The sequence below is a fragment of the Chrysochloris asiatica genome, unplaced genomic scaffold, assembly GCF_000296735.1.
Source record: "Chrysochloris asiatica unplaced genomic scaffold, ChrAsi1.0 scaffold00043, whole genome shotgun sequence".
NCBI lineage: Eukaryota > Metazoa > Chordata > Mammalia > Afrosoricida > Chrysochloridae > Chrysochloris > Chrysochloris asiatica.
In genome coordinates, this window is record NW_006408561.1 from 19,378,621 (window position 1) to 19,393,230 (window position 14,610).

The following is a 14,610-nucleotide window of genomic DNA, read 5'->3' on the forward strand; positions in this document are numbered from 1 at the left end:
AATAAATTTTGATGTGTAGGCATATAAATTTTCTTTGAGGTTACCCTGTAATTTATTAATTTTTCCATATTTAAAACTGTCTTTTTTTTTTTTTTTTAAATCTACTTGATTTCCTAGCCATTTAGATGTTCTCTATCTACACTATTCCCACTTTTTGCTTTGTAGTTGGCTTCATAAATTGATATCTCTGGTTGTACATTTTCAATCTCGTAGGTTTGTTTCACTTTAAATTCTTCTATATCTAGATTGAGTTCTGGATGACGTTGACATGCATGCTAATCTCCAGTTGTTGTCTGCTGTTGCTGGTTCTCAGTCCACAGAACATCCTTTAGCATTTTAACAAAGTTGGTCTGATCATTACAAACTCCTTTAATTTATGTTTATTAAGAAATATCCTAATTTTGCCACCATATTTAAAGGACAGCTTTGCTGGGTATATGATCCTTGGTTGGCAATTTTTTCTTTCAGAGTTTTGTAGATGTCACCCCATTACACTCTTGCCTGCATGGTTTCTGCTGAGAAAGCTGAGCTCAGCATTTGGCTCTCCTCAGTAGGTAACTTTTTGTTTTCCTATACTGCTCTCAGAATTCTTTCCTTGGCAAAGGTTTTGGAAAGTTTGACTATATGTGTTGGTGGTTTTCTTTTGGGATCTGTACTCTTTGGAGTTCATTGTGCTTCTTATAGGCTTATCTTCTAGTCTTTTATGATATTAGGGAAGTTTTCTTTCAACAAATTTTGACAATTTTCTCTGTAGGTTTTATTGTCTCTTCCTGTGTTGGAATTCCAATCAAACATAAATTGTTCCTTTTCCTGGTGTCCCACATAACTTTTAGGCTTTCTTCAGATTTTTTTCCTGATTGTTGTAGCATACTCGTATTGATAGGTTTATCTTCAAGTTCATTAACTCAGGCTTCCATTGCTTCGAATCTACTCCTTTGCCCTTTCAAAGTATTACCCATTTCTAAAACCTTAGTATTAATCTTCTGGGTTTCTAATTACAGGTTTTGTATTGTTTCAAAATTTGCATTTATTTTGTCTGTTTGTTTTTGTAGTGTTTTCCTGTAGTGTTCCTCTATATTTTTTCCTGTGTTCTCCTTGCTTTCCTCAATCTTTCTGTCAATACTTTGAAGGTACCTAAATATCATTCCTTTAAACTCTTTTTCAGTTAGTGTTATTACCTTTTCTTCCTCAGAAATATTTTCTGACTCTGCATCTAGGTCATTTGTTTAAGTCATTATTTCACTTTTTTGTGCGTGAGCTAAAATTGTCTGTTGTCTCCAGGGCATTGTGGCATTGCTGTGTTTGTCTTTATTTGATGACTACATGTTGGTGTATTCTTAGATGCTCATCAGTTGTATCCTGTGGGATTAGCTGGAGAATGGAAGTATGTGCACCCTTCTTATTTGCTACTCATGCACCTAGTTTAGGGTTGGTTTGTTGGCTGCTGTCTATGGTTGGTCAGGTGGTAATGATCTGTTATTAGCTCTTGCCAAGTGGGTGGAGCTGCAGAGGGTATGGCTGTGACTGGACTGTATTGTCATGGTTGCTGTTTTCTGTTAGTCGGGAAAGAGAAAGCCCCTCCCACATAGTCACACAAGAATTCAAAACAGAACAAACAAACAAGGAACCAACAGTGAAAAGAAAAATGATAAACATAAAAACAAAAAACACAACAAAACAAAAAAACAGGCAGCAACCAGAAAAACAGACTATAATAACTATAAAGACAAAAGGAGTACAGGAAAATAGAGTTATAGAAGAGAAAAAATAAGACAGAATAGGAAAGGAAGAAATTAAGAAGCCACTTAAGAATACATAAAAAGAGAAAGGAGGGACAGGAAAACGGAGCTTAAAAGAGAAATATCAGAGTGGAAATAAAAGGAAGAAAGTTAAAACAAAACAAAACAAAACAAAAAAAACAGAATAAGCAGGGAGAGGAAAAATGAAAAGAGAAAAGAGAGCAGCGAAGAAAGATCTAAAATGAGGGAAAAGAAAAGGGGAAATGAGAAACAGAAGAGAACATGGTAAACAAAAGCAGAATATAAAGCATAAAATTCAAAGGAGTGGAAAGAAAAGGAGGAGGAAGAGAAAGAACAAGCAAACAAAAAACAATGAGGTACAAAAGGGGAAAAACAAACCTCAAATCAAAAATTAAAAGATAGTTCAGCTGTTGGACCCCAAGAGGAGAAAACTCTGGGGGACCCTGCAAGTCAAAGAGTTCACAAGATGGTTAGGGATGGGTGTGACAGCAGAGTTCCTGACCCTAGCTGGAGTTCTTATTGGCCTCAGTGTTATCTATGTTCAGGGCATTCAATCTGGAAATAGTTCATGGAGGCCCTTGATGGAGCTGGTTTCAGTGTCTATTAGGACCACAGGACAACTGGTGGCCGGGTGACTGGTTAAACGCTGGTCTGGTGGCTCTGCAGGTTCTGTAGGTCTAGACCCACGACTACCTGAATCCAGGTACCAAAGTGACACAGTAGGCAGGCACCCACCTCACACATGCATGGCTCCCTGCCACGGTCTCAACACTCCCAGAGAGTCTGGACTGGGGATGGATGTAAATGGTCACACCTCTGGTCACCAGGGTAGTGTGGGGATAAAGAAGGAATTGCACCTTTCCTGTCACCTGTGTGAATATTTTCTGCCAGGCCTCCTTCTGTTGTCAAAATTGCTCACAAGATGGTGGTGCTGTGCCTGGCCAGCTGTTCTTCAGGCAGTCCCCCTTTCTGGCATCCCTGCTCAGCTTTTCCTCCCAAAAAGCACTCAATCTACTTCTCTAACTGTTCCTCTGAAATTCAGTGTCCCAGGATTTTCATCTGTGTCTGTTTCATTTTGTCTCTCATATCTTTGTTGTAGAGGGCTCGTGTAGTACATCTGCCTAGTCCACCATCTTGCCAAAGTCCATGACATTTTACTTTTATGCAAGACTTATGTTAGTATCTTCTTTCACTAAGTGAAATAGATGTAAAGAGAGTTTTCACTTTAAAAAAAATTTTTTTTATTGTGAATTGAGTGAAGGTTTACAAACAAGATCACCAGGGTTTTGCTTTGTTGTTTTTGTGAACTGAGTAATAGTTTACATAGGAGAACATTGGCTTTACACCATTGTTTTATTGCAATGATTACAATCTCTTCCATGCATCATCATTCAACAGTGTTTGCTTCCATTCCCTGTGTTATTTTGGGGGGTGGGGTGGGGAAGGATGTACACAAAAACACTCAGGAATATATAATAATTTAAACAACCAAAGGGCAAGATCATCAGTTTTACATTAAAAATTCCTGCACTTTGTTTCATCTCAATGATTACAATTCCCTCCATGCAACAACAGTTATCCCACTTCTTTCCTGTGGTTCTGATTTAAGATTTTCACTGTTATGAAAAAAAAGGTGAAAAACTAAACTAGTGTTCAGTATTTGTTTCATAGTAAGCCATTTGAAAGGCAGTGCACATCCTGAGCAGCAAAAATGGTGTTGCCAAGATCAAGCTGGGCATTGAGATTCCTTCACATTACCTTTCCAACATCATTTCCCAAGACCTGGCTGACACACACCCTCTCACTCTGTTTATATTTCCTGCCTCCAAGTCTTGTTTAAGCTGGGTCCTCATCATGAAAATACTCATGCCCATATGTTAAAATCTTATTCATTCCTCAAGATCTAAACCAAGGGTAAAACATGAAGGTATTTTTCAGACTTAATCCCTACCACCCATATGGTCCCAAAGTACTTTATAGGGAAATGACTTTTATTAAACTACTTTTGAGGGTTTTGATCTGTAGCTATATATTAACTTCCTAGAGGTAAGAACCATCTGTTAATCTTATCTAGACTAGTGTTCGACAATGTACAGCATAGCATTTCTAAAATCGAATTAAAAAGGAAACAAATTAAATCGAAGTCTAGGATGCTAGGACTTCTACCTGCCTATAAGCAGATTAAAATTTATTTAATTAAATCTCAATTAATTTTTATTCTCAGAATTTCCTTTGAGGGTTAGATACTTATCTGAATCCCCCTATTTAATCATAAGACTCAAAGTCTTCTTTAACTGCAGTGAAGCATTTTATACACAGTAGGCACAAAATTGTGCACTTGTTTTGAATTGGTTCTATCTGAGAAGATCAGAAAATTGGGTTAAAAGAAGGCATCCACATGATTATAGCCGAAAAAGAAAATGGTCAGGCTACTGAATTGTGACGCCAAGAGGAAAGAAAAATGCTAGCTCCATTTGCTGGTCACTGTTGCTGCTGTTAAGTGCCATTAAGTCAATTCTGACCCATATCCACCCTGATACAGGGTTTCCAAGGAGCAGCTGGTAAGCTTGAACCACCGAACTTGTGGTTCAAACTGACTTTGCAGTCCATAGCATTAATCCACAGTGCCACACCAGGACTCCTTCTTGGTCAGCAGTGAACAAGAAAACACACACATCATTTACAGAACTGTCCTTGACCTTTCCTCATTCCACCCTAAGAGATACATGGCTTGTGTTACATATCCCCAAATCCTCTTGGTGTGGGTGTGGTCAAGGTGTGGGTGCCAAGGGCTTTACTGAGAGAGAAGGCCAATGTCAACCAGTAGGGAAGAAGTGGGACTGTAGACTACAATGCACCCACAATCCAGAAACTAGGCCTTTTGCATGTAGTAAATGGTGCCCACATCATATTGTTATATGCTAGCTGTTCAGACATGAATTGCTAAGGGATCTCTCCTAATATGTCTTTACATTTCAGAACCAGGAAGGGAAAAAACCCTCTGAAGTGGCTGTTCTTAAATGAAGTAGGGAAAAACTAGATACTTTTCTGGCTTTTACCCTTTGCTGTTGTTAAGTGCTGTTAAGTTACGACTCACAAAGACCCTGTGTAGGGTTTCTGAGGAGCGGCTAGTAAGTTTGAACTACTGACCTTGCAGTTGAAACCAATCTTGTAGCCCAGTGCTTATCCCACAGTGCCACATAATTTTAATTCATTTATTTTGTTGGTTGTTGTACTCTCCCAGTCTTTGATAAGGGGTTCTTTAACCATCTCAGCCTAACTTCAAGCCTTTAACTCCTGGGAAATATTCAGTGGGGTGCTGGTAAACACTAAAGAACCAGCTTTCTTTGGGGAGAATGTCTGGTGTTCGCTAGTTTTCCTGGTGTAAATGCTACAACCATGGTCAATTTCCACTACCAACATGTTATCATTGAACCATTGAACTGCATGTCAGAAAAGAGATACATACAATCAGATTTAAGCTCTAGAATTGGCTCTGGAATACTCTTGGACCTTCTCCCTAGAAGTATTCTCCCGTGGAATACTCAAGGTACTCATGAATGGTCTCACCAGCAAAAGACTGCCAGCACAAACTTGGGTCATATAACATTCTAATTTTATTATGGGGGGCAACATGCCTTCAAGTCACATGTCAAAAAGTTCATGGACAAATTCTGTTGTCTTTTCATTCAATTTATCCACAACATTTTTGAAGCACCCTCATAATAACTAAATTCTTGAGAAGAAAATGAGTTGAGGGTCAGCTGTGAGTTAATATTAAAGTCTTCAAAGCAATCCACTTTGGCCTGTACAACATAAAAATATACTTGTACAAAACTGGGTGAGGCAGAAACTGGTTAGGTATTTAAAAAGCTGAAACAAAGCTCAAGTACAATACTTTGTGTCCTGTTGTTAGACACAGAAACAGTTTAGCCAATCAAATGTGAACAGCAGTCATGTATGAAACTTTCAGGTCAGGTCAATAGTATTTTACCAATATGGCCATCACCCCTACCCTAGCCAAGTCTTCTAGTCTACTGGTTTGACGTAGACAAACACTGCAAGCTGTATCTCGAAGATAACAGAGCCACAAGACGGAAGAATTCCAGGTTTCATGATCACTTCTAGATGCAAAGTTGTCCTTCCTATAAGCATCATCTGTTTGGATCTTACATTAGCACAAAACAAAATACTAACATATATGCGCCAACTATGAGTTTCTTTTGGCAGCTAGTTTTAACTAATACATCTGGCAATTCGTGCTATGAGCCCTACCAAGCATCATAGATACTCTAGAAATAGCTGACATTTTCCAGGCAATTGCTAAAGAATTCAAGAGCAGATATGACAAATGTAATTCTAGCCTCAAAATGTTCTGTTTGGTTCATTTTGGTGGGGCTACAGCTACAGCTCTCACTAATAGTTTTTATTGGTTGCTATTTTGTTTTGATTTTTAAAGAATGTTATTCAGGTTAGTTACTCTAAATGTGTCCTGGTGTGGGGCTATCATATAAGCACTGGGCTGGTAACCACAAGGTGGGCAGTTCAAACCCACCAACTGCTCTCAGAAATCCTATCCAGGGTCGCTATGAGGCAGAATGGACTTGAATGTTGTTGTTGTTAAGCGCCGCGAGTCGATTCCGACTCACAGCAACCCTTGGTAGGGTTTCCGAGGAGCAGTTGGTGAATTTGAACTACCAAGTCTGCAGTTGTAGTTCAAATTGACCTTGAGATAAGAAAGAAAAAAAAAACAAAAACTGGAAATGTTCCTGGAAAAGCCAAGGAAATCGGCAGAGAAATGATCTATACTGTGCAGATTACACTTCATCTACATTTATGTACATATGCTCAGATACTAGATGACAACTGAAAATTAATAAAGCAGTAACATGTATTTTAACATTTTTACAAGCTAGAAATCTTACTAAAAATCTTAAACAGTCAAATTTTGAATGCTATCAAATCTTATCAGAAAATCAGTTTATATTTGTTTACATAAATGTAAGAAAAGTCTGTAACACAGTTTACATGTGTCCCATTTTGCAATACATTAAAGATATTTTCATAGCCTGCCTTATCTATGCTACTAGTTCCTAAGTGTCCTGCAAGGCGGTGTTTGTGACCTACATCTAAGCTACCTAGACCATCTCAGACAGTGCCATCCTATGGATAGGCAGATCAACGGTTGATGACTGAATAAGTACATGGAAAAGTAACTTTACAGGGATTCATTTGGATGGTTTCCATTAGTAGTAAATCATTACTGGGCATCCCTAGATGGTGCAAATGATTAATGCGCAAGGCTGATAACCACAAAGTTAGAGGACTGAGTTCACTCAGAGATGCCTCTGAAGAAACCCTGGGATCTACATCTGAAAAATAAGCCACTGAAAACCTTATAGAGTGTAGTTCTACTCTGACACACATAGGTTGCCCTGAGTCTGAATCAAATCAATTAACTGAATAACTGGTTTCATCCCTTTTATTTGAAACCCTGTACAGGGTCGCTATGGGTCGGACCCGACTCGATGGCAATGAACAACAACAACAACAACATAAATGGAACAAGTCCCTCTTTCCTTTTAAGTTTGAATGAAGATTTCTCTGCACACGCCACCGCAGGACTTGCTAAGGCCAGGGCTGTCAGGCCAATTCAACTTCCAAAGGGACCCATCGTCATCTTGTTAGGGAGCCATGGTAGCACAACAACTAAGCACTCAGCTTCCAACTGAAAGGTTGGCAGTTTGAACCCACACAGCAGCTTCACTGCTTCCATAAAGATTATAGCCAAGTGCTAGATTGCAGCACAAGTGCAGTTTGTGGTCAACAGACTTGTGTGTATTTTGGATCAATAGCTGATGGCTTCCTTTGAATCATTTCTCTACTTCCGGCTCTTTCTAGCTAATAATACCCAATACCATACTGCATCAGAAACCCTGATAGTGCTGTAGGGTAAATACTGGACTGCTAATTGCAAGGTTGAAGACTCCTGGTGTGGCACTGTGGGCTAATGTGTCGGACTGCAAAGTCGTCTGAACTGCAAGGTCGGTGGTTCAAGCTCACCAGCAGCTCCTTGGAAACCCTATACAGGGTCGTTATGGGTCGGAATCGATTCTATAGCACTTAACAACAACAACTGCAAGGTTAGCAGTTGAAACCCATCAGTACAAAGATGAGGTTTTCTGCTCCAGTAAAGATTTACAGCCTCAGAAACCCTACACAGGGTAGCTATGAGTCAGAACCAACTCTATGACAGTGAAAGGAGTGGCATCAAAGTCAGTTCAGAGACTCTCATATCCCAGAGAAGTACCCACTCTAATTAGAAAGATCAATATAGTCTGGTCACAAGTCACCACCTGGATGCTGTCTCAGAACTACAAATGTGTTCCCAGATTCTAGAGCTAAGTCTGGACAAGTTGCTGGGCAAGCTACAAACACTCAAAAGGGGGGGGGGGGGGTTGCTCTCATGACCACTCTTCCAAATAAGAGCTGCAGATGTGAGGAAATGACTAGCTCACACTCACACATAAACAATAGGTTCCAGTGAAATTAAATGGAGTCTTAACCTACACAAGAAATGCCACCATTATGAGTTCAACTTGGAAGTCTCATGGGGTCTGACCATTTCTGTAGATTAGAAAGTGACTCTTGGTTAAAATACAAAACAAACAACAACAAAGAAAAAACACACCCTATGGGGTGTTGTTGTTAAGTGCTGTTGAGTCAATTCTGACCCATAGCGACCCTGTATAGGGTTTCCAAGGAGCAGCTGGGAGCTTGAACCAACAACCTTGCAGTTCAAATGACTTTGCAGTCTGATGTATTAACCCACCGCGCCACACCAGGACTCCCCCATGGGGTGAGGTCCATGGTGAGGTCCATGTATATAGACACCTTTTATGTTGTTTAAGAAAAGGTATTTGCTATGTAGAAGTCATTGGTCTTGCAAAATTCCTTCATGCAATCTTCAGCAGTGATTCTATCATCAAGGCCATATTTTCCTATGACTGATGCTTCCAACCTTTGCATTCCAATCACGACTAATTATCAATATATCTTAATTGCAAGTTTGATCAGTTCCAGACTGAAGAATTTGATAGAATTCTTCATTTCATCAATACTGGCTTTAGAAAGTTGGTGTGTAAATTTGAATAATAGTGGTATTAACTGTTCTATAGGGACTCCCATTATCTTTACAGAAGCAAATTGCCTGTACTTTTCTTTTGTAGAGTGACTAGTGGGTTCAAACCTCTGACTTTTCAGTTAGCAGTCAAACACTTAACAGTGGCACCACCAGGGCTACTTCAGTAACAAAAATAGAAAGAAACAACAGCAATAAAATGAACTGCATTAAGTCTCCGCCTCCCCACACCCGCCAGCTGAAGGCAGCCTGAGCCCAGTCCACCGCCCCAACAGCAGCCCCAGTAGCAGCGCCATGGCCAGGTGGAACGCCTACAATGACAACCTCATGGCGGACAGGACCTGTCAGGATGCGTCCATAGTGGGCTACAAAGACTCGCCCTCTGTCTGGGCCGCTGTCCCTAGAAAAACGCTTGTTAATATCACGCCAGCTGAGGTTGGAGTTCTGGTTGGCAAAGATCGATCACATTTTTTCGTGAATGGGCTGACACTTGGGGGCCAGAAATGTTCTGTGATCCGGGACTTAGTGCTGCTGAACGGAGAATACCATGGATCTTTGCACCAAGAGCACTGGCGGAGCCCCTACCTTCAACCTCACTGTTACCATGACTGCCAAGACGCTAGTCCTGCTGATGGGCAAAGAAGGTGTCCATGGTGGTTTGATCCACAAGTAATGTTATGAAACGGCCTCCCACCTGCGGCGTGCTCAGTACTAACCTCGTCTGCCCCTTCCCACTGCTTTTGCACCCCTCTCCTTCCCATACACACATGTACACCATTTTTATTTTTTGGACCATTACCCCCCACCCCTTATTGCTGCCAAAACCATATGGGGTGGGGGCCAGGGCTGGGTGAACAGACACCCCACCCACCTGGCCCCAGTGTGTGGCTGGAATTTTTTGTGTGTGTGTGAATAAAAAAGATTCTACTAAAAAAAAAACGAACTGCATTAAGAAGATGGAGGAATGGGGATGTGGAGGTATCATAAGTTTTTAGGAGAAAGTCAATATATGTCTTTAATAAAAGGTCAAGAAACACTAATAAAAGATAAAGCAACATCAGAAGAAAGAGCTAAAGGATAAAGAAGCAATTGCTTTTAGGAATGGTATTGGAAGGTGGTTACATTTAATGCTTTTAGGCAGACTGGCATTATTTTCATTAAAAATTATTAATTTTAAAAAACTATTATTACAAATGCAGAACATATTAGCAACTTACAAATTTCTGTGGGATGGTCTGAGAAATGAATGATCACTTAATAGCAGTGGTTTACCAATTAAATCCATCTTGCTGACTATATTTGTTAATTAAGTTTTTTTGAAACCCAGTCATACATCAAAGTATAATACACAAGGGACTTCAAAAAGTTCATAGAAAAATTCCATTGTTTCTTTGTCTCACTTGTCCATGAATTTTTTAAGCTCCCTCATATATTCTCTAGAACTGCTTTCATGCTGCAACAGCAGAGTGAAGTAGTTCTAACAGAGACCATATGGCCAGCAAAGTCTAAATCACTTACTAACTGGCCCTTTGCAGAAGAGGTTTTCAGACCTTAGATTTGTAACACTGATTTTCTGGGAATATGTTATCTGGTAGCGTAGTGGTTACGAGTTGAGCTGCCAACCGCAAGGTCAGCAGTTCGAAATTACCAGTCGTTCTGCGGGAGAAAGATGAGTCTTTCTGCTCCTGTAATGATTTACAGCCTCGGAAACCCTGTGCAGGATCACTATGAGTCAGAACCTACTCCAGGGTACTTAACAACAACATGTTATCTATAATAAGCTGGATTTTTGAACAAATTGGTTTCTAAGTTGTGGCTGTTTCTCTATTGTGACTATAGTTCACCTGATAGAAATACACATGGCCTACACTCTATCTGGAGCTCTGGTTCAGATCATTTAACAGTATATATGAGAACCTTGTCTCCACTGTACAACCATAGGGATAGTCAGTCATTACACTGTAATTCTTCTGACCTTTCAAATGACAGTAAAACCCTGCCCTTGTATTTTTATGGCTACATGCTATACATTGTTGTTTTTAGGTGCCATCGAGTTGGTACCAACTCATAGCGACCCTATGCACAGCAGAACAAAACACGGTCCAATCCTAGGCCATCCTCACTACTGTTGCCACACTTGAGTCCATCTATGCTGTCACTTGGCCAATCCATCTCATTGGAGGTATTCCTCTTTTTATCCGACCCTCCACTTTACCAAACATGGTATCCTTCTCCAGTGACTTGTCCCTCCTGACAATATGTCCAAAGTATGAGAGACAAAGTTTGGCCATCTTGGCCTCCAACATGGAGGCTGCATTTCTTCTAAAATGGATGTTATACATAGCCTGTCATAAAAGAGTAGCCTTTACATGTTCCCTAAAACTGAAATTCTTCATGTACCACACTGTGGTTATTAGAAAGGAACTTATCAACATGCACTCTGGACTACAGACTAAGTAGATAGTCATTAAATACTATGTTGTGCTCTTGTCAATGGCCATGGAGTCAGTTCAGACTCCTAGCAACCCTGCATAGGATTTCCATGACTTTTGTAAATCACTGGGGGAGCAGAAAGCCTCCTCTTTCTCGCATGGAGCAGCTGGTGGGCTAGAACTGCCAACCACACGTAGTTCACAGTCTAGTGCTTATCCACTGGAGCCATTATGCTCCCCAAAATACTATAGGTATTTGTTTTTTGTTTTTTTAATTAAAACATAACAAAACAGTGTGAATGCTATATCCTTGACCTTTCTCATCAAAATCCTTTAAATTAAAACATAACAAAACAGTGTGAATGCTATATCCTTGACCTTTCTCATCAAAATCCTTTAAATTGTCTTATCCTTTTTCACTGACTGTCCACTTTACCAAGCATGCTGTCCTTCTACAGGGACTGATCCCTCCTGATAATATATCCTAAGGATGAAAGATGAAGTCTGGCCATCATGTCTTCTAAGGAGTATTCTGGCTGTACTTCTAACACAGATTTGGTTGTTCTTCTGGCAGTCCATGGTACCTTTAATATTCTTCTCCAACACCATATCTCAAACGCATCAATTCATCTACAGTCTTCCTTATTCACTGTCCAACTTTCATATACATATTGGACCATTGAAAACATCATGACTTGGGTCAGGCACACCTTAGTCCTTTGCTATTATTGAACACTTTAAAGAGGTCTTGTGCAGCAGATTTGCTTAATGCAATACTCATTTGATTTCTAGACTGCTGCTTTCATGAGTGTTGATGGTTGATCTGAGCAAAATGAAGTCTTTAGCAACTTCAATCTTTTCTCCATTTATCTTGATGCCTAGTAGTAAACCCTACTGAAGGGAAGGGCAATCAGGAACGAAAGTAAATTTCTCCTACGGAAGCCACTGAAAACAAAATGTCTTCCTTCTAAATGACAAGTGTTGACTTTACCTACATTACATATATTTAGAATGAGCATGTAACAGTTGTCATTTTAGGTGTTACTTGAGTCAGTTCTGACTCAGTGAACCTATGTACAACAAATAAAACCTTGTCCAGTCCTGCACCAAGTCTAGCCTCACAATAGTGGGTTTGCTTTTGGATTTTCAGTTTTTCTTTTATGAAACTTTTTATTGTGAATTGAATGACAGTTTATGGACATCTTCATCAGTTTTACATTTAATAAATCATAAACTTTGTTGCATGTCAATGACTGCAATCCTCTCTGCAACAAAAGTTATCTCATGTCCTTCTGGTTGTTCCGATGTCCATTCTACTCTCCTTCCCATTCCATCTCAACGTTGCCCTTAGTGAAATGCTGCCCTATGATCTTGAAAGATTGACCATTCCATGGTGACTAAACCTTACTAACATTGTCCCTCCTATGGAGCTTTCTACTGCTTGAGCATGAGAGTGAGTTTCACTCCAGACCTGAAGGATGGCCCAAGGCCATATTCTCGGGTTCTTCCTGCCTGGTCTTCCTTCCTTCCTTCCTTCCTCCCTTCCTCTCTCCCTTCTTTCTTTCCTTCCTTCCTTCCTTCCTTTTTTTAAAAATAATTTTGAGTTTTTTCCACATTTTCTCCCACTCTATTTGGACCTTCTAATGCAGCTCCTTTCAGAGCAGGTGGTAGTGGTAGCCAGACACCATCGAGTTCTTGTGGTCTCAGATTCATGGAGACTGATGTTCTCATGTTCCATTTATCCATTACACTAATTGATTCCAAGCATCTTCAATTCTCGTTACTTTTCTTTCTTCTGCACAAGGAGAGCCCAATAGCTTCTAAGATACCAGACACTACTCACCAAAGTAGGATGTAAAACATGTTCTTTTTGAACTTTGGGAACAAAAAGAAGTCTGGATGGGCAAGATCTGGACTGTAATAAGGTTTCCGAACAAAATTCTTATAGGAAAGGCCTGCTACCCTCAAAGAACATGCTATAAGAAAATTACTCAAGGCAACTTTCCTGGATCTTTTTCTCACCAGTTTCCATTTTCTTACAATGTCTTTATAATAAGGCCTGAACATCATCCTATGTCTTTGAAGAACTCTATCAAGATTACACCTTTCAAATCCCGGAAAACAGAAGCCATATCCTTCTGTGCTGGTCCAGTGGAATTCCTCAGATGCCGGTTTTGACTGGACCATGTTTTTTCTAAAGTCACCCTAATAAGACTAAGACATTTATATTGCTGAAAGGACTGTTTTCGCAGCCATCCATGAATTGCAGAAGCATGTTAAAATATATTCTGTTTGGAATAAACACAAGCAAGTATGGACTGTAATCCAAAGTGTTATACTTTTTGATTTATCCTTGTATCATGTTTGTAGTTTGTTTGGGCTTGACTTTTATCATAAATATAAATCTGTATCTTTAAAAACTTAACTTTTTATTATAAATTGAAGGAAGGTATACAGAGTAGATCATCAGTTTTGTAGTCAACAAATCATTCATTCTTCACCTCAAGGACTGCAAGCCCTTCGGCGTGCCACCACCCACCTCACTTCATCTCTCTTATTTCCACTTTTCCTTCTTTCCCAATCCTCCTGAATTTTGTCCTTGGGTTCATGCTGCACTTTTGATCTCAAGTGGTTAACCATTCTATGATGTAAGTAACTCACTATTGTTGTTGTCCCCCTAGCCACTACTTGGCGATTTTTATTTACAGATAATGTGGACTCCATACATCATAGTAATTCTCAAGGTAGTATTTAAGAAGTGCCTTATTCAAAAGGAGCAATTTAGTGTGGTTAAGTGCTGTCAAGTTGATTCTGACTCATAGCGACCCTACAATGAGTTTCTGAGACTGTAAATCTTTCTCCTATGGAGTGGCTGGTTGGCTCGAACTATCAACTTTGTGGTTTGCAGTTCAGTGCTTATCCTAAAGAGCTACCATGCTCCTCTAAGGAGCAACTATTGCTGTTAAGTGCTGTCAAGTTGGTTCCAACTCATAACCACCTTGTAGAGGGTTTATAAGAAGCAGCTGGTGGGTTTGAACTGCTAACCTTCCAGTGGATCCTACAGTGCCACAGCAGGAGTCCAAAAGTGAAACTAACATACTTTAAATATAAAAATGTCAGACATCTCAACAGTTGACACTAAAATTATACCAAATATACATTATTTCCCCCTCCTTTACACACATAAACATTCATATATGAAGGAACTTAAAAATTTCATGGATGGGGGCAATAAAAGATAATGGAATTTTTTTCCACAAACATTTTTTTTTTTTTT

At 39.7% G+C, this 14,610-nt stretch overlaps 1 protein-coding gene and 1 pseudogene across 8 annotated transcripts in view; one reads left to right on the top strand and one right to left on the bottom strand.

Annotated features, from left to right (window-relative positions):
- Nucleotides 1–14,610, bottom strand: part of TNIK (TRAF2 and NCK interacting kinase) — a 549,276-nt gene that overhangs the window by 304,700 nt on the left and 229,966 nt on the right. The window lies entirely within an intron of this gene.
- Nucleotides 9,196–9,616, top strand: LOC102812768 (annotated as a pseudogene).